Here is a 20,479-nt window from a genome sequence, read left to right on the forward strand (position 1 = left end):
ATCATCAATAGTGCTGGGTGACTGTGAACCAAAATGAGATGTCTAGGTATGATGTTCACGCACTGAATGCTCTTCAGTGATCCTTCCCACGTCTCTGCAGACCAAGGCCCTGCCCTGCTGTTCCATCCTTGCCTCCTGTCAGTCACTCAACGTCTTTTGCAGTCTCATTCTCTGTTAACTTTGTCTCTCTCAATACAAGTGTGAGCCAGGACCCTGTACCACATTTAGTTCATTGAACGGAGAATTTGTCTAGACATGTTGTGCTTCATTTTTGGGTCCATAATGCTGAAAGGATAAACCGGCTCATGGGTAGAGGTTTGAATGCTCTTTATGAGCAGTATTCACGACGTCCTGGGCAGCTTACAAAATGTGTGAGATAAAGCAGCTTTAGTTTCGAAGGCCCAGAAGACTTCAACTTTATATTCCCTAAACTACCACCATTCTCTCTTGCAACCCAGGAGTAGAAAGGACCATCAAATGCTATATTGGGAGAACCATTTATCCATATGGCGCTAAGTGGTTCCTGCTAAAGAGTTCAGAAATAGCTGTCATTATTGAGCACCTGCTGGCTCATTCACTCCTCATTTCTGCTTGCAGTGAGTGATTTCCTCTGGGCCTGACATGGCCACTGCTGTCACGGAGCAGAGGCTGCAACTGTGATCTGCAGAATAACCTTGGCTCTGTAGTCATGGCAATGAAATAAGCAGAACAATTCAGGCACTGTTCATGGTTTATGGTCATGGTAACAGGACTATTAATACTTCCCAGCAGAGAAAGAGAGGGGAGAGTCATGGCCCTGACCAGACATCCCAACCCTCGACTTGTTCCTCAGCTACACAGTCTTTCAGGGAGGTGGAGACTATGAGTTAGAAATCTCATTGAGGACAGACTTCAACCATATACTTTTCATGAGGCTGCCGCCCAAGGTGAAATGGTGCTTTTCGGTGGGTCCACCTCTTCCCAAGTTGCCCATACTTCTGTTGGCAACCCTCCCCCCCCCCCAGGCGCAATCCTTAAATCAGCCAAATAAACTCATTAGCTCAATCATCTCAGCTAGGGCGGAATCATCCCTCTGACCTGTCCTCGGTGCATTTTCTGTGACTAGTGTTGTTCACGCCTCCCCAGGAATACAATGGAATGCTTCAATCCCAGGTGAGGAAGAAAGGCTGACCATTGGCTTTATAATCATCGCAAGGTATTGCAGAACCCATGGGGCCAATAAACGTGAGTCCAACTCATAATTCCTGAAACTCAGGACTCAAGTACATGAACATTGAGGAAGTAGATGAGCAGAGCGAATAACTGAGCCGTGTAGCGCTGGCGTGAAAACCCAGGGTGGCCAAGCTTGGCTTCTGCTGTGGTCCCACAGACGAGTGCACTGAGCTCATGAGAAGCCAGACACCCTCCTCTTTGTCCAACTTTTCTGTCCTTCCTCGATGTAGTTTGAAAAGAAAGGGCGAGGAAAAAAATCTGGCCAATGTCACAATAGCGAAAGGGCGAAATCAGAGCACACTTTCTGAAGCCACACGGTAACTGCAGGATAACGATGATTGCTATCACGCTGGGGGTCGTTTGTGTCTCTGTGCTGCCGAGAGCACTGTTTTAAGGGGAAGAGAGCAAATGGGTGAAGCACCCTGACTTGACTTCACATCATGTCTACCACTCTGTCCATGCACGGTGGGAATGTGGGTGATTCTTCTGCAGTTTCCAGAGGGGTTATGGGCTCACACAGATTCACACATGCCAGAGAGATTCCCTCCTAACACCCTTGTGGGGAAAATTACATTAACTAAATGAAGTGAATTAGGTCTAGGTTCAGACGGTGCCTATGAAATAGAATCTATTACACTGTCAAAGACACTAAACTGTCTAATCCACCATTTTAAATGTGAGACGTTGACACTGGTTGAGGAGTCAGGCGTCATCTACATTCATCACCCACGACAAAGCCACGAAACTGTTTAAGCCATTAACTACTTAGTAGCTTCAAATGCTTTATTCTGGTGGTCATAAATTGGTAAAACTATAAAACCAGAATTAAAAATAATTATTACCGTGGAGTAACAGAGAAGGTACAGAAGTCTCAAGAAATAGACAGCTCACCTCAATAATCCATCCATCAGCCGGCGGGGTCTGTCTGAAGGGCGGCAAGCTACAATCCAAACCTGTGTCTGCATTTCATGAAAATACACATCGCTAAATCCAGTCCTAAAGTATCTTACTTCATTGGCTGCATTGGCCGGAAGTAAAGCCCAAGTATTAAAACTTCTCTAACTGCAGACCGCTGCCTTAGACAGGCTGTGCTTCAGTGTGTTGTTCCAATTTACCTCATGCAGGCATTTTATTAGCCAGGATAAAGTGTGTGTGTGTGCTTGTGCGCGTGCGCGTGCGCGTGCGTGTGCGTGTGCGTGTGCGTGTGCGTGTGCGTGTGCGTGTGCGTGTGTGTGTGTGTGTGTGTGTGTGGGTGATTTATTAAAGACTTACAGGCTTTGGTCCTGCTAGTCCCACAATGGCTGACTACCAACAGAAGGTCCAAGGATCCAGGAGTTGTTCAGTCCACAAGGCTGGCTGGCTGAGCTGGTCTCCCTGACGAAGTCAGCTCTAATGCAGTAGAGGAATGGATTTGCCAGTGAGATTGAGAGCAAGCAGGCTTCTCCTGTGACCTCTATAAATGCTGCCGGCAGGAGGTGTGGCCCAGATTTAAGTGGGTCTTCCCATCTCAAATAACTCATTCAAGAAAAACCCCTCACAGATGCACCCAGAAGCATGGGTTTTAGCTAATTCCAGGCAGTCAAGTTGATAGCTAAGAATACTCATCCCGGGAATATTTTTCCTTAATACCTCATGTTAATGGAATGTCGGTACATACCTTTTAAATATGTATTATGCTCATATCTGTGACAACCCTTAAAAAAAATAAAGTTTTGCTCCATGAGAACCAATTTCTCCCCTTGAGGGCATTTTCCTCACTTGGAGAAAATGTCTTCCAGGTCATCCCTAATGACCTGGTTCTGCCCAGAGTGCCCACAAATCCCTTCCAGTGTAAGCAGTGCAGAGATGCCATCAGACTGCAACCAGAGCCACACAGCCTGTGACCCTTGCAGGAGTGACTGCATACCCTGCAATTCCTTCGTGGCTTCTACCACCCTCGGTGGCTGTAGCCTCAAGGGGTAGAGTTCACACCGCAAACTCAAACAAGGGAGCTGTGGCATCCACTGGTGTCTCCCTCTATGTCTTCAGAAGTGAAGATTTCCTTTGTACAGAAGCATCATCCTAGAGACTAATGGTTTCTCCAACACCTCCTAAACAAAGTCTCTCCCCTATTGCTAGTACCTGCTCCAGCTACACTGTAACCATGTGCATTGCATCAGGTTGTGGACCAGAGCTGCAGTTTGGGAGAGAAAGGGAAATGGGACTCTATAACTCAGGTGTAAAGGCCTTGCTACAGGATCACAAATGAAACTGTGAAAATGAAACAGGGTAAGCAAAGGTTTGAGAAAGAAAATGGGAGAAGAAATTAAAGCTGCTACTGCCTGCTTGGTGCCAGGAAGTGTATACACATTTAATTTCACTCTGCCAAACCCAGGAGGCGATATGATCCTCACTGTTCAGAATCATATGAAACCTGAAATTGCTCGGGGTAGTAAGCAGGGGGAACTGCATTTCCATCCTCAGCTGTCAGCCTGAGATCTCGTGTTCTTCCTCTTCCAATCCTATCCTGTTCTCCCATTCTCTAGATAAGTGCACCAAAATAAGCCACAAAGACTGTTAAAGGCAGCCATTCCAAGCTAAACCAAGTGAGGTAGCCTTGGTCAAAGTTACAGGCTGAAGGGAATATTGATAATTAGCAAGGCTGCTGTGAAATCCAGAAACTCCACAAAGTGAGCCTGCTCTCATGGTGAGTGATTGCCATCCTAGAACTCGGGAGGCAGACTGGGGAGTCAGGAGTTCCAGGCCAACTGGAGTATACAGTGAAGTGGCCTCCAAACAGACCTAAATGCATCATATATAAACAGCAATGAGAAGAAGCAAAAGGAGGAAAGGGGAAGATGGGGAGGAGCGGAGGAGCAGGGAGGGGAGAGGGGGCAGGGAGGGAGAGGGCAGGTCCACATCAAGCTTTAAACATGGAGGTGACTGAGTGACCTGAGTCACTTCAGGAAACAAACATCAGAACCCACGAGGGAGAGTGACTGTGGGAAGAAGAAGCCAGGAGAAGCAGATTGAACAACCTCCAGAGGAATAGCGATCTACTTGTCTTGAGAAGGTGGGACAGACAGCCCACAGTCCTCAAATCTCTGTCTGACCACCAGGAAATGGGGGGGGCAGGGAAGAGAACAGAGCCAGTCACCCCAAGGAATCCCAAAAATGGAATCTCCTCAGAGAAAGGGGAGGCTGAGCTGTTCCCTGAATAATCCACCTCATCAAGCTAGTTTTCAAAACAGCCTATTGGTGGAACAGGAAAGAAGAAAGAAAAGAGGGAGGGAGGGAGGGAGGAAGGGAGGGAAGAAGGAAGGAATGGAGGAAGGAAGGAATGGAGGAAGGAAGGAAGGAAGGAAGGAAGGAAGGAAGGAAGGAAGGAAGGAAGGAAGGGAGGAAGGAAGGAAGGAAGGGAGGGAGGAAGGAAGGGAGGGAGGGAGAGAGGAAGGGAGGGAGGGAAGAAGGAAGGAAGGAGGGAGGGGAGGGAGGGAAGGGAGGAAGGGAGGAAGGGAGGGAGGGAGGAAGGGAGGGAAGGAAGGATGGAAGGAGGAAGGAAGGAAGGGAAGGAGGGAAGAAGGGAGGGAGGGTGGGAGTGAGGGAAGAAGGAAGGAAGGAAGGAAAGAAGGAAAGAAGGAAAGAAGGGAGTGAAGGAGGGAGGAAAGGATGGAGGGAGGAAAGAAGGAAGGAAGGGAGGAAGGGAGGAAGGGAGGGGGGAGGGAGGGAGGGAAGGAGTAAGGGAGGGAGGGAGGGAAGAAGGAAAGAAGGAAGGAAAGAAGGAAGGAAGGGAGTGAAGGAGGGAGGAAAGGAGGGAGGAAGGAAGGAAGGAAAGAAGGAAAGAAGGAAGGAAGGGAGGGAGGGAGGAAGAGAGGAAGGGAGGGAGGGAGGGAGGAAAGGAAGAAGGGAGGGTGGGTGGGTGGGTGGGAGGAAGTAAGGGTAGGTGGGTGGGAGGAAGTAAGGGTGGGTGGGTGGTGGGAGGGAGGGAGGGAGGGTTGTTGGGTGGGTGGGTGGGAGGGAAGGAGGGAGGGAGGATAGCTTCAGAATGATGCCCTGGATACCAAGAGACCCTGGTATTGTGTTTCTGCACTTGTGTTGGAGTTTGCTGAATGCTAGGTCACAGGTGGTATCAATTTCATTGCACTATTTGTCTCTCTGTCTCTGTTTCCCTGTCTCTCATTCTCCATGTCTCTGTCTTTCTGTCTTTGCATCTCTGTCTTTGCATCTCTGTGTCTCTGTCTCTCTTTTTCTCTCTCTATCTCTGTCTCTGTTTCTCTCTGTCTCTCTGTCTCTTTCTGTCCCTGCATCTCTGTTTCTCTCTGTCTCTGTCTTTCTCTCTTTCTGTCGGTTACCCTGTCTCTCTGTCTTCATGTCTCTCTGTCTCTGTCTCTCTGTCTCTCTCTCTCTCTCTCTCTCTCTGTGTAGAGGTATGTGTGCAAATGTGAAGACATGAAGACCAGGGGTGGTTGAATCTATGTCTTCCTCTATTGGTTTCCACATAACTTTCCAAAACATACTTATTCTTTAAGAATTTCATATACAACGTATTTTTTTTTTTACCACATCTACCCTCCTTCCCATTTCCCCTTTAACTTCCCCTAAATCATCTCTTGCCAATTTTCCGTCCTCTTTTCTTTTCAGAAAACCCACTGAGTTCAGTCAGTGCTGCTCAGGTGCGTACGGGCATAAACTGTCAGTGGCCATAAACTCCTCAGAAATGACTCTCCCTCTTCCAAAAGCCATCAACTGTCAACAGCTCCTTAGATAAGGGTGTGGCCTTATAAACCTCCCCCAATCCATGCTGGAAGTTTGGCTGGCTTGATCCTGTGTGGGCCTTGTGCAGGTAACCATAGAAGCCGTTGAGCTCATGAATGTGGTGACCACACCCTGTTTATGGGAGAGCATTTCACAGCACCCTCCCCCTCACCCTGGAGTCTTCCCTGAGCCTCGGTAGGGTGCGGAAACGACACAGATACCCCATGTAAAGCTGAACAGTCAGAGTCACTCTCTGCACTCTGCCAGTTAGGAGTCTGCACTGACCACATCCCACTGTTTAGGGTTGAGAGCAGCCTAGGTCTATGGGTATAAATGCAAATGTTCAGACTGCAGCTCGACCACATAATCATTTAGCAAAACAGCAATAGATTTATCACTAGGGCCTGTGACCTCCCTGCCCATTGGCTTTTGATACGGTTTAGAGTACCAGGAATGAGTGTTATCCTGTGAAACAAGCCTAAAACTCAATTACAAATCATTGGTTACCTCCGTAACAGTCATGCCACTATTGTACCACTGGGCACGCTGTACCTGGTATAATAGCATGGAGTGTCCCTCACCAGGTAAGATCTTTGATGTCTTTTCCCTCCCAACAGCCTGCGTAGCACCTTCCAGGCCTATGAAAACTAGCCGTCATGCAAGGAGTACCTTTGTCTGTCAGTTTGAGGCTTATTTCTTTACATCCTGAAGCCAAGTCTGTGGTATTTTCAGCAATAGTGTTAGGGTGGGCAACCAAGTGTAATGCCAATATCGTATGTTGTTTAAGAGACCTCCGCCGCGGACTCCCTGACACCTGCTTGGGAGGTATTCCTTACTTGGCAGGGAGATTTTTGCCTCCTAACTCATGTCTTCTGGGAGCAGCACTGTCCACACTGTGCGAGGTCACTCCATTCAAACTTCTTTTAATTTTTTATTATGTGTAAGTACACTGTAGCTGTCTTCAGACACTCCAGAAGAGGGCATCAGATCTTGTTACAGATGGTTGTGAGCCACCATATGATTGCTGGGATTTGAACTTAGGACCTTTGGAAAGCAGTCGGTGCTCTTAACCCCTGACCCATCTCTCCAGCCTCCAAACTTCTTCTTAGGAACTGTATTTTGTAGTTAGATTACAAAGCAGTGGGTTCCCCTGGGCCTTTTTCTTACAGGCCTAGATTCAGTTAACGCCCCCCCTTACTCGTTCCCCAATACTATCTCTCTGCCCAGATCCACTGAAAGCCCCAGTAGTCTCAGTATCTCCCCTCGTCTTTCACATCACCTCCGTTACCCAGTCCGCCCAGTTGTCTCTGAGCTGGATCTAAAGTAGTCGGCCACCATGGGGCCCCGCTGCCACAGATCATTGGCTGATTCGGTCCACAGGGTGGTGGGAGCAGAGAGGATGAACGGGGGGTCCAGAAGTGGGAGCAGAGAGGATGAACGGGGGTTCAGAAGTGGGAGCAGAGAGGATGAACGGGGGTTCAGAAGTGGGAGCAGAGAGGATGAACAGGGGGTTCAGAAGTGGGAGCAGAGAGGAGGAACGGGGGGTTCAGAAGTGGGAGCAGAGAGGATGAACAGGGGGTTCAGGAGTGGGAGCAGAGGGGATGAACGGGGGTTCAGAAGCCCTGTGAGTAAATAAGCCACGTGGGGACCTCAGCTGGGATGCAGATCAACTTTACTTGGAGTGATCGAAGGCTTTTAAAGTTTTGGGGGCCTGAGAGTAGGGACATCAGGATGGGAAAAGATCACTGGCTGGGGGTTTAGGGTACCTGAAATGCCTCATTAGCACAGGGAAGCATTTCAGGAGTCTTGGGCGCTGACTGAACGGGTTTTGTCAGGAGAAAGGAAATTGGTCCTATAAATTAAGACTATGTGATATTCCTCAGGTAGAGGCAAGTATGGGGGCTCAAAAATCCCTGGACAAAGTCGGAGAGAAGAAACTCTGCTAACTCAGGGACTCTTCCATTATGCTACACAGAGCCCCAGCAGGCTGTCTGGTCTTCAGTAGACTTCGGCCTTCATTGGCAAGAGTTTTCCCACAGGCCTTTGCATGAACCCTTCAGTTCCTTAAACTCACCCACTACCTGCCTTGGTTATCCCATCCCCCACACTCCCCATTTAAACCTTTCCACTCCTTGTATTTTCCTTGATTTTACCTATGTTGTATACTCTCCTTAAATATGGGTTGTGTGAGTGGGTGGTGGCAGTTGATTTGTACAACCTAAGTACAGAGAGGCCAGAGAAGTAATGCAGTGGTTAAAAGCACATAATGCCCTGGCAACGGAGCCAGCTGGGTTCTCAGCCCCACTCAGCAACCACCTGTACCTGCAGCTCCAGACCTGATACCTTCTTCTGGCCTCCTTGCTGGATATGTGTATGCACACACACACACACACACACACACGCCCCAGCACATGCACACACGTGCACATGGGCATGCACAGACATGCACGCATACACATACACACACACACATGCATACACTTAAAAGTTATAGAGTATTCTCTGCTGGTACTGACACTCACAGTGATGTATTGGCAGATCAGAACTTGCTTTGTAGAATTGATTCTGTCTTGTCGGGAACAACATGAAAGCTGGTCTCTACACAGCACACTGGAACCCAGAGCAGGCACAGTAGGCTCCCAGCCTCCAATCCATGTCTGTCTGTCCATCCAGAGTGAGAAACTCCCAAGAACCTAAAAGGCACCTCTAAACCAAAGAGCTGATGCTATCAGGTACCTCACCTGGAGGTGCAGAGCCCTGACAGGCCTGAGAGGCTAAGATTCCAGCACCTGCAAAGTCCCATTCGCGGCAGAAACAAGGAACTCCCTCCAAAGAACTAGTTTGTGGTCAGCAAGGTATGTTTAAGTGGCTTAGATTTCTTCGGTGGCCTGATTGTAGGTTTAACTTCAATACCTTCCTCAAGGCTAGGTATCTGGAGAACTGAGGGGTGAGGATGAAGTGGTCTATAGGCGAGAGAGGGGAACTCTCCCTGACTACAGGAACACCCCTTATCTTGTCTGTTTCATTGACCACATTCCTCAAAACATTGAGTCTTTCAAAGTTACCACTTACTTCCCACACAAAACACTAAACTATCAAGTCAGAGTTGGCAGTGTTGGGTAGTTCTGACCCTGGCAGAAGAACCTCTACTAAGTGGCTTTTTTGTTTTGTTTTGTTTTTTGTTTTTGTTTGTTTGTTTGTTTGTTTGTTTTCCAAGAGCAGGTCAACGATCCCTCCAACCTGACATCACCCAGGTTTGTGTTCCCAGGAATTCTGAAATGAAGATGGCTTAGCTCGTCCCTGAGCATTTACCCACACAGTCACAGCTGACGGACACTCTGGTTCCCAGGGGCAAGCTAGCACTGGAATCTCCAGCTGAGCCTGCTGGGAAGATTCTCTGCCAGGAGCCAGACTCCCTTTGGCACCTAGAGTTTGATGCAGTAAGTCCTAATCCAGGGAAACTGCTCAGTGGGAGAGTTATGTCTACACAGAGACCGAGAGCAGCGATATCTAAGTAGATCCTGGTGGTAGAAAACATACAAATTTAGGAGACAGAGGAGTGGGGAGGGGAAGGAGCAGAGGAATTACTGGAGGGAAAATGTAGAAAGTGGGGGGAGAGAAGAGGGGAGGGAGGGATAGAAGCAAGGGAGTGAACCAATATTAAAAGAAAGCTTCCCACATTCTTCCTCGTCTGAGGCAGCAGACATTCCACATTTTCACCATGCGATAAATTCACAGACTGGTGTGTGGACTCCACGCTGTAGTCAGACATGTTTTATCTGGTCTGTCTCCCGCCACCATGACAAGTTTGCTGAATTAAAGGCTTAAGATTCGAGGTGCAAATTGCTAACACACTCTGTAATTGCTGGTCCCAGATGCGAGCCCTGCTCACTTGTGTTTTTGCAGGCACTCCCGCAAACAAACTAGAAGTGATCACCAGTAATCACAAGGCTAGCTCCCTGGGCACAGGACAACTGGGCAGGGATGGACGCAGGTCCATGGGAGACAGTTTTTCCTTGGGTGCTCTTTTACACATCTTGTTATTTGAACCATGTAAGAGTATTGTCTATCTAAAAGCAGAGTGACTGCGGGACTAGGATAGTTTAAAGCTTTACTTCAGTGACAGCAGCAAACATTCAGCGGTGCTCACATCAACTGAGCAGGGGAGGCCCAACAGGCCTGCCTCTCACTGTCCACCCTCCACTCACCTTCCCCTCCCTCTTCTGGTCAAGTCCGAGCTTTTTCTTAAGTTCCAGATGTCATACTAATAATTTTTCAGAATTTAGGCCAGAGATTCTCAGCCTGTGGGTTACAACCCTTTTTGGCAAGCCTCTATCTCCAAAAATATTTATATAACAATTCCTAAGTGCTGCTAAATTAGAGTTATGAGGTAGCAACATAGTCAATGCTATGGTTGGGGTCAGCAGGACGTCAAGAACCGTATTAAAGGGTTGCAGCATTAGGATGGTTGGGAACCAGGCTGGAAAGACAGCTCAGCAGATAAGAGCACTGACTGCTCTCCCAAAAGTCCTGAGTTCAAATCCCAGCAACCACATGGTGGCTCACAACCATCTGTAACGAGATCAAATGCCCTCTTCTGGAGTGTCTGAAGACAGCTACAGTGTGCTTACATATAATAATAAATAAATCTGAAAAAGCCAGGATGGTTGGACCCACTGTTCTGGACTAACAGGGAGGATATGCTCTCTGTTCAAGCATTCATCGCTGACCTCGTAAAAAAGAGTCATCTGTGCATGGTGACGATGCGAAGCAAGCCAGCATTTATTTTGGTTTTTAGTTCTCTATGGACATCACTTGCACACGGGACAAAAATGCCCCCAGGCAGAGGCTGAGGTTCCCAATCACAGTACAGTGAAAGCAGAGATTCGTGTGAATAGAATTAAACTTTAAAATAACCTCCTTAAAAAGTTACGTCCATGGTTCTTATCTTGTGGTTCAGGACCGTTGTCCCATGGTTGATCAGAGGGGTCTAAAATGTTTTGGCTGGGACACGGAACAAGCATATTGTGTTACCAGGGGAAAGCTGACTGCCTAGCAACTGTATTCCGAGCAGGTCTAGGGGCTGAGCCTTCCATAGCTTCCTAAGTGTCTTAGTCAGGGTTTCTATTCCTGCACAAACATCATGACCAAGAAACAAATTGGGAAGGAAAGGGTTTATTGAGCTTACACTTCCACATTGCAGTTCATCACTAAAGGAAGTCAGGACTGGAACTCAAGCAGGTCAGGAAGCAGGAGCTGATGCAGAGGCCATGGAGGGATGTTTCTTACTGGCTTGCTTCGCCTGGCTTGCTCAACTTGCTCTCTTATAGAACCCAAGAGCACCAGCCCACAGTAGTACCACCCAACAGGGGCCCTACCCACTTGATCACTAATTGAGAAAATGCCCCACAGCTGGATCTCATGGAGGCACTTCCCCAACTAAAGCTCCTTTCTCTGTGATAACTCCAGCCTGTGTCAAGTTGACACACAAAACTAGCCAGTACAATTGACCCCTTGTCAACTTGACACACAAACACATCACTATTAAGCCTCAACCCTTACTTTCTTAATCATCCCCAAGATCTAAATTACTTTAAAAGTCCCACAGTCTTTACATATTAAAAGTTCAATCACCTTAAAATGTCCAATATCTTTCAAATTCAAAGTCTTTTAAAAATTCAAAGTCTCTCAACTGTGGGCTCCACTAAAATACTTTCTTCCTTCAAGAGGGAAACATATCAGGGCACAGTCACAACCAAAAGCAAAACTCAAACTCCAGTGGTTCAATGTCTGGGATCCTCCAAGGGCTTGGGTCACTTCTCCAGCTCTGCCCTTTGTAGCACACAGCTTGTCTTCTAGGCTCCAGCTGCCTGTACTCCACTGCTGCTGCTGTTCTTGGTGGTCATCACATGGTACTGGCATCTCCAAAACACTGCTATCTTCCACTGTGATTAGGCTTCACCAATAGCCTCTCATAGGCTCTCAACAGGGTGACAAGCCTCTACTCCTATGCATGACCCCTTCAAGTCCTGGGCCATAAATTACAACTGAGGCTGCACCTTCACCAATGGCCTTCCGTGGCCTCTCACTGTGCCAAGAGCCTCAGCTGCTCTTCATGACCCCTTCATGCCTTCAAAACCAGTACCATCTGGGTGACTCTTACACAGTACCAAGTCCAGCCACAGCACAAAACACAACTGTGGCTATCTCTGTGCTCTCATAAAACACTTCCAAGAAGATTTCACCTCAATGATGCTGGTCTCTTCTTAATCACCACTAATTTCTTAGCTCCAGCTAACCAGCATCAATAGTCCCAGGAACACAAAGGTTTGCTTTAGTGGTTCTGGTATCTTGTTACTCACAGCTGATTCTTCAGCCCCAGCTAACCAAAACCACAGAATCTTCACAATCAAAACATGGCCACTGTAAGAGTCTTTAATCTTCCCTCTGAAATTTCACAAGCCAGGCCTCCATCTTTTGCACTGTTCTTAACATTGTCTTCCAAGCTCCTACAGAACTTTCCACCGAGCTCTTAATATTCTAATGGCTTTTCTAGCTCAAAGTTCCAAAGTCCTTCCACAGTCCTCCCCAAAACATGGTCAGGTTGTCACAGGAATACCCCACTATGCTGGTACCAATTTGTCACACAAAACTAGCCAGTACACTAGGGAATTCCAACTCTGGAGTAAGATGAAAGCCAGTGAATGGGATGGTCAGTCCACTCACTGACAGTGGGCAAAAGACATTCCCACACGAAGGTGGGATCCTCCTGTGCCTCTTCCCCTGACTGTCTTCTCTGTGTTTGTCCTTTATGGGCGACATCTTCCTGCTACAGGGAGAGAGTCCAGCAGAGCTAAGTAAAGCCACATGAACAATAAGCACTCTCACACAAGATGTTGTCCAAGCTCCGCACAGGCTGGGGTGCTTCTAGTCACTGCCACTGGGGTTGCCGCAGGAGAGAGCTCTGGCTGCTCCTGTGAAGGACCTGAGTTCAGTTCTCACTCCCACCTGGCAGTTCACAACCGCTTATAACTCTGCCCTCTCCTACCTTCCACACCCTGCATGCATGTTATGCACATAAACTCATGCAGGCTCATACAAGTGAAAAAATTCTTAAAGGGAAATATCATCGAGGGCATTTTTAATAGAGCAGGGGTGGGTGGCTAGGTGTTTTCCAGTATCAGTAGTGAACTGGGCCAGTTGGCAGCACGTTGTGAGTTGTCCTGGTGTTGTTTGTATTCTGACATTAGTTCTGCTTCCTCAAGAGGGGCTGCCCCACTGAGGAGTGGATCGCATACTCTGATGACTTCGTGGCCCTTCTCCCCATTTTAACTGGTTAAATAAAGGCTAGAGCTTGTCATTGGGCAGGGGAAGGGAAAGGTGGGGCTGGAGGATCGGGGGAGGGGTTGGGGAAGAGTGGGAAACAGGAGGAGACAAAGACAGAGAAGGAGGAGGAGGAAGAAGGAAGACGGAGCAGAGCCTCATGGCCCAGATAAACCGCAGCAGCAAGGGGGTCTCCTAGCTGGGGAACAGAGCCGTGTAGTGGGAGACCTGCCCAGACTAGGCCCACAGCTTCTAAAGATTGTAACTGAGCGATGTGTTTTGCAAGGGCTTATTGGGAGATTTACTGCAACAAGTCAATGTCACTTCTGCTTCAGTTAGAGGGGTGGTAAGCTCCTGTTGTCTTGTATCCTTCCCAATATCCTGCAAAGGCAGATCAGTAACTAGAAGGTTTATGTAGGTCATGGGACACAGACAGATGACATTGAGAGATCCTTACACAGGCCAGGATAGGAACGTCCCATGAGGGGCACTCTTCCATGACTTCACCGTCCCCTGGTTGGATATCCTACCTGAGGCAGGATTCCCAGTGACAGCATTTCCCTCTCGTGGCCTCACATCCTATACTTTAATAACTACATTCTTTGTTTTTCTATACTATCTTTAAGATCAACACTTAAATGACAAGTCCAGGAGCTGCACCTGTGGGCCAAGAGCTCCTATTTAATTTTATGGAAGGAGTCTAATTTACCTCTACTTAATTCCACAACCATTTTTCTGGGCTCCCAGTGGGTAACACTTCCTCTTTAATTTTATTTAATTTCTAAGTTACGTCTGTCTAATTAACCCATCTGTGCCTCAGTTACCTGTGAGCCTTGTGCTGCTTCTCTCATGGGCCACCCAGAATTGGTGTCAACTTAAGGGTCTTAATTTTTTCAAGATTCCTTGCTATCAGGCAATGTGGTATAAACCAATGAACATCTTTTAAAGCAGTTGAGTTCAAACACCTAAAACTGCTGGTTTGCTTTTAAACAGTGGGCCAATGACAAAATAAATGTAAGGCCTCAAAACCCTGGGTAAAAAATTATCTACACACACAGATAGACACACACACACATATACACAGACAGACAGACACACACAGAGACAGGCAGACACACATACACATGCACACACATGACACACACAGACACACACACAGACACATATGCACACACACAGACACACACACATAGACACACATGCACACACACAGAGACACACACACTTCTGGATGCTGTGATGCATACCTAGACACCACCAAAGATGTTCTCCAAGGTAAAGAACGGTCAGCAGCTGTAATGCTGCACAGCATTCTGGCCAAGACATGTGTGAACAAGTGGCTCCTCAGAGTTCAAAAACTTAAAAATGTATAAGTCTTCTAACTTTCTATTTTATGTGTCTGAGAGTGCCTTTGTCTGCATGCATGTATATGCATCATGTGTGTGCACTGCCTACAGAGGCCAGAAGAGGGTGCAGATGCCCTTGAACTGGAGTTACAGTTACAAAAGGTTGTGAGCCACCACGTAGGCATAAGGAACTAAACCTAGGACCTTTGTTAGAGCAGCCAGGGTTCTTAATGACTGAATTCTCCTCCAGAACCTATAAGCAGGGCATTCTAGGCTCTCTCAGTGCCTGGGTAGATTTAAGTCATTGTTATCTTATGAAAAGGTATTGCCATCAAAAGTAAGGGTTGATGGAGTTCATTGTCAGTGGGCAGAAGCCACACTTCACCAGTGACTCTCCCTTAGCTGTCTGTATTCTGTTCAGTTTCGCGGGATAAGATAAAGTTCACTGAGAGAGATTCTGATAAATTCACAGACTTGAGAGACAAGGACCTTGTAACTTGCAAGCCTGAGGCCTCGGCCACATGATGTTCTGCATTTCTAACCGAAGCCCGAGAGGAACATAAGGCTGCTTCAGATTGGCCCAGACAGTTACATGGGGACACAAGGTGACAGGTGGTGGAAGAACCAGGAAAAAAGGTGCTCCCTAGGAATGTGATTGCTCCCCCGGAACATGAGTACTCCCTGGGAGTATGGGTGCTCCCTGAGCATGTGGCTGTGGCAGAAACTGTGTTCTCTTATACAGTGGAGAACTCCAGCACATTGGGTGAGGAGTTGGAAACCTTCCTCTGACGTAAACCATAGACGCTCCAGAACAGAGTCTGGCCCTTCACTTAAAAATTTCATTTCATCTGAACTAACCTTTCTTTCTAAGGGTCAATCCAATTACCCAGGATAAATATCAGTGCCTCCACCACAGCTCCATCAGTCTCAGGGGAGGAATCTGATGGGGGAGGCCAAACAGAGAAGCAGTCTCCCAGGGACTGCTCACCCTTGGCCTCTTACTTCCAAGTCCTCCCACATCTAGAAGAGTCCTTCATGTACTATTAAGATCAGACTCATAATTAGCCCTTAAAAACATTTTCACCTCTTCAGTGACAACTGGTTACAAATATGGGCACTGACAACATCAGGGTCAGTGTTGATTGGTTTTTCCTTCCTCCAGATCAGCACATTGTACCTCTCTGAGAAGGATAAATGTATACAAACCTGATGTTCAGAAATGCTATGATCCTGGCTCACAGTTCTTTTTCCAAACTTATAATTTTCTAGAACTCTAAAATACACACACTCACATACACAGTCACACACACATACATACACACACATACACACAGTCACATACATACAGACAGACACATACACACACTCACACACATACACACACACTCATACACACATACACACACTCACACACAAACACACACATATACATATACACACACTCACACACATACACACACACACAAATACACTCACATATATACACACACATTCACACACTGAGACACACACACATGCACACAAATACACACACATATATACACATACAAACACACAGACATATATACACATATACATAGACATATATACACAGACTATAAAACAGGCAATCAAGAATGATCTTATTTATCTCACCTTCGCTGTCTCTATATTTCACTGCTAAAATATTAATGCATTTGAGAAAGAGTATTGCCCCAGGCCCACTAGAAGTACTAATGTTCCAAGTACATGTGGCACTGAGTCCTCTAGGTGAGCTGTTGTTAAGCAGACAAAGAAAGGCCTTGGTTCAGACTAGCAAGCCTGAGCCTGAATCCCCCTCTCTGCATGCAAGGACTTGTCTCTAAGTATATTGACTCCATTCTGTGGAAAGGAGCTAATAATGTCTTTCTCATGAGAAGCAAGAAAGGGGGCCTGTTAAACTAAATGGGTTAGTTATAGCTCCCTGAGGGGGCTGGCAAGAGGGTGCACTATGCACCTGCTTTGCAAGCAAGACGATCTGAGTTCAAATACCAACCACCCACTAAAGACTGTGGTAGAAGGTGTCTGATGTCTTCATGACTGTGCACTCAAACACATATATGCACTTGCACATGCATGCATATGCATACACACATCAAAAAGACAAACAGAACTCTTCCCTAAAATCTAGTGTGCAAGGCATCTTTCTTCACCTTATAACTTCTCTGATCTCCAAAGATGTAACAAGACATAACCATCCAGACACAGATGACACAGAGAATAAAAACTCACTTCCAATAAAGGAAACAATTTAAAAAAAGAGACTCAGAAATGCCCCTTGCTTTCAGCCAGGCAGATGCCCAGCTATCACTGCAAACAAAGACTGTGAGCCCTCACATGAGTCCCTCCACACTTCTCTTGGGTTGATCTCTTTTGTGTGTGTGTGTGTGTGTGTGTGTGTGTGTGTGTGCGCGCGCGCGCGCGTGTGTGTGTGTGTGTGTGTGTGTGTGTGTGTGTGTGTGTGACCAATTAACCAGTTCAAGTGATCAGTAATATCCTATCTCCATTAGTCCTATCCTCCTGGTAAGTGATCTGTTGGAACAACGTGTCCTTCTGGTAAGTGATCAATTGAAACAATGTGTCCTCCTGGTAAGTGATCAGTTGGAACAATGTGTCCTTCTGGTAAGTGATCAATTGAAACAATGGGTCCTCCTGGTAAGTGATCAGTTGGAACAATGTGTCCTCCTGGTAAGTGATCAATTGAAACAATGTGTCCTCCTGGTAAGTGATCAGTTGGAACAATGTGTCCTCCTGGTAAGTGATCAGTTAAAACAATGTGTCCTCCTGGTAAGTGATCAGTTGAAACAATGAGTCCTCTTGGTAAGTGATCAATTGAAACAATGTGTCGTCCTGGTAAGTGATCAGTTGGAACAATGTGTCGTCCTGGTAAGTGAACGGTTGAAACAATGTTGCCATTGTCACCATATGGCCTCAGAGACTGTGCGTTCTGCCTTTTCTGTCCGTGCCTTCTGAGTTGGGTGAATAGGCCCCATCACACCACAGCCCACAACAAAGGCCGAGGGGCGCTGAGAAACCAGGCCTGCATGTACATGAGCTCAGATTTAATAAGACTTGCCCAAACAGAAAAAGAAATGGATCCATAGAAACTTGGACTTCTGTTTTAACAATATTTTTATAAACCTACATACTAAAAGCAAGCCTTTATACTTTTAGTATTCCTAAGTACAAAGCACGATCACTCCTTTCTTTTTGTTTTCTTTGTTTTTAAAGCAAGGGAGCATCTTCAGTCCTTCGGTCCTTCGGTCCTGGGAAGATGCTAAGATCTACTGGCTTTCACGGCCATAGACCTGAGCAATCACAGGCACATGATGGTGCTTTTCCAGTCCGTTTCATATTGCCCAACTGCGTCTCTCCACTCCTTCCTTTACTCGTCATCCACCCAACAGAGACCCTGTTCACAGCCAAGGACTCAGCCAACACAGGGACACAAAGGTGGGTAGGATACAGGCACAGGTGGGTGAGCAGACAAGTTTTCCATTAACAGTTTATGATTACCTAAAAGAATGTCTTTTTACTATACCAAGAAATCACCAGTGAGGAAAAATCCCCACTGTTTAAGAGGATAAGATCCACTCCCTAGAGCAACTTTGCTAAGAAAGCCAAGAGGAGTGTGGGTCTGAAGGCTGGGAGTAGAGGGTAAACAGGAACACGGTCAATTCTGCACAGCAAGGAGATGAGGAACGCGTGAACCTGAGCCCTGGGTGGAGAGGAATGCTGGGAGGTGCAGCAGGGGATGGCTGTGCAAGAAAGGGGAGCTTAAGGAGGAGAACGGGATGCGGAACTGTGGGAGGGCAGACCAGGAAGAAGGTAACCACTGGACTGTAAAGAAATAAAAGTAATAACAAAATTAAATAATTAATTAATTAATTTTAAAAATCATGGCAAGACTTCTTTTGGGCAGTGGTCTTCAACAAAGGCCTGAGTAGCTGTGTTAGAATAGCAGTGGCAATCTGATCAGAGAAAGTGCCTTCAATCTCAGGCCTGGGTGAAGACTTTGCCATTGGGGGTCAATTACCTACCCAAGGGATCACTCCTTAGGAAGACAGACCAAACCATTGGAAGCTGGGGTCACCTCAAGCCACACTGGAAAGAAAGGTGGAATAATTATTCCTTTAGCGAAGAGAGCTTTTCCTTCTCACAATCACACACACACACACACACACACACACACACACACAGGCCCACTAACCTCCCTGATTCCCAACCACAGAGAACAGTGTTGGGAACCGTGGGGGATTGTGGGATTGTTGATTCCCCTCTTCTCTGGACTTCATTAGAGCCCACGCCATTGCCCTAATAAATTCCTCTGTCTAGCTTTCTTTCGTATGAAATTTGTCAACAAAACAGACCCAACTTTTTCCCTTTGATATCCTGAAACACGGATGGAGCTCTCCAGGGCATCAGCTTGGTCATAGTTTTAGGGTTACTCATTCTTGAACATTCCATGAGTCCAGGTGCTGACCTTCATTATAAGAAAGAAGCTCTCTGTAGAAAAGAGGTCAGCCTGTGTGCTGCCTGTGTTGATCTGAGAGACACAGAAGACACCTTCAGAGGCAGCCTGTGTGCTATGTGGATGGACTGCATTGACAAAGACTGGTTTTTCCTGGGCTGCATTCCCAGCCTCATCGGGGGCTTTCTGCAGAGCCCTCTCCTAGTCTGTTTTAAGGCTTTTTCTTTTATATTGGTTTTTTGGTGGGTTTTTTTTTTTAAGCCTCGGGTTTAAATTTGCTCACACGCATGATCAGAGCACACAGGCCCACAAGAATGGATTCAGCAATTCTTAATTAGTCCTCATTATGTAAAATGTGCATGTGTATAAATGTGTGTTTATATTCATACATACATTATGGCCAACATCCTGAAATAGACCCATAATCACACACTTTTCCGTGTAGATATAACATCTGAACTACCCTTGTTTATAATGTGGTTTTCCTCGTGTTTGAAGGACTGGCTTCATATGGAGGAAACAGTAAGGGGCCTCTTGCCTGACAGAAAGACTGAACTCAAATCATAACTGATCTTGATAGCAATACAACAAATCGTTGTGGAAGCCAAGCTTACCTAGGTATGAGCCTCCACCTGGTTAAATGAGAGGGGTGTCAGCCACGGAAACTGAGGCAACGGTGGTACTCCTACCCGTAGCTGCATGCTGCACCAGAACTGCCGGGGTAGCTTACACTGCAGCTGTTCACACCTGAAACCTCCTGCCCACCCTTGCCCCTTCCTCTGTGCCACGACCTCCCAGGACTCCCGGATGATCTGACCCTTCACATAGAGACAGAATACACTAAGCCGCCTGGCAAAGTCTTGTTTGTCAATCTTTTGTTTGTGTTTTTAAGTGTGTCTGTTTTGCTTTTGAGGAAAAAAACTACTGAGGTTCCCAAAACTTCCCTGTGGAGACAGGTGGAAGATTAAAAACTCACCCAAGGAGGAAGATTTTTTTCAACCCCATTTTAAAGTCATCAAAGCCAAACTACCCACAGGTGCAATTAAATGTTTAACTCATTTTGTATTTTGACAGTTGGTGGGTAGGAGTGGAGACCCTCGATCCTCCAATTCTGATGTCTCCTTCCATCTGGGTTGCTTCTCTGACACTTGGTTTCAAAAAAGATGTAAAAGACTCCTGAGTTTGGAATAAGCTCGCACAGCTCCTCGGAGCCCGCTTCAGCCCACATGGACTCCAATGCATTCAGTGCTGAGCTGAGAAGCAGGCTGTGTTCCACAGCTCAGGCCTCTGCGCCCATGAGAATAAAGCCTGAGATCTCAGCTCCGCCCTTCAACCACTGGCTGTGTGTCTAAGCTGTGACTCCTTTGTGCAATCA

The sequence above is a fragment of the Apodemus sylvaticus genome, chromosome 14 (genome assembly GCF_947179515.1).
Source record: "Apodemus sylvaticus chromosome 14, mApoSyl1.1, whole genome shotgun sequence".
NCBI lineage: Eukaryota > Metazoa > Chordata > Mammalia > Rodentia > Muridae > Apodemus > Apodemus sylvaticus.